At 48.6% G+C, this 660-nt stretch overlaps 1 protein-coding gene across 1 annotated transcript in view; it reads right to left on the bottom strand.

The window, feature by feature from the left end:
- Positions 1–3: 3 nt before the first annotated feature.
- The window catches only part of CSUI_001677 (uncharacterized protein), a 1,693-nt gene continuing 1,036 nt past the window's right edge, over positions 4–660 (bottom strand). The window contains exon 2 of the mRNA XM_068061882.1: positions 4–517. The gene's annotated coding sequence lies outside the window, so the exon portion shown is untranslated. The remainder of the gene's footprint in view (positions 518–660) is intronic.

Here is a 660-nt window from a genome sequence, read left to right as displayed (position 1 = left end):
GAATGGTCAAAGAAAGAAAGAGAAGTTGTCCCTCCATGGCTTCTCGAAGCCCCGCGGTGGCGGCTTGAGGAAGCCGTGAAACAGTACATCGCTCACTGGACGGAAGCACGCATGGACCCCAAAACAGAGACTTGTAAACAAGGGAGAAAAAGAAACAGATTGAGAGCTCTGGTGTACCAAAAGGTATCAAACAGCGGATGAACCCCGGAGAAAGGGGTTTGAAAAAGAACTGAGCATAACTTGGGACTCTAAAGACGCAGATACAGAAACTGGATGGCAAGGGGGGCCAAGGGTCCCCGACGTGAGCAGCACAGTTCTTTGCTAGAAGAGCCTACAAAGCAGGCATACGAGCTGGAGCGAAGTTTTGGGCACACAGGGGAGCGCATGCAGGAGAGGATTTCAAAAGAAAGAATTCACCATGGCATCGATGCTCCTTCGAAATTGTAGAGCAGCTGGCTAGATGTCCTAGTCGTTTGGATAAACTCGACAGAGTGACGGAGAGGCAAATAGATAGATGCTGAACGTAGATGACAGAAATGCCGTACAATGACAGAACACTGATCACCTTAAAAGGAAACGGGCTGCTGCGTACAACTGGATCGGAAAAGACCAGATATGATACTGAGAAGTGGAAGTCTAAAAAAAACGGAAAGGCGACAG

The sequence above is a fragment of the Cystoisospora suis genome (genome assembly GCF_002600585.1).
Source record: "Cystoisospora suis strain Wien I chromosome Unknown contig_671, whole genome shotgun sequence".
Lineage (NCBI taxonomy): Eukaryota > Apicomplexa > Conoidasida > Eucoccidiorida > Sarcocystidae > Cystoisospora > Cystoisospora suis.
The sequence above is the reverse complement of the archived record's forward strand: the minus strand, read 5'-3'. Positions and strand labels throughout refer to the sequence as shown.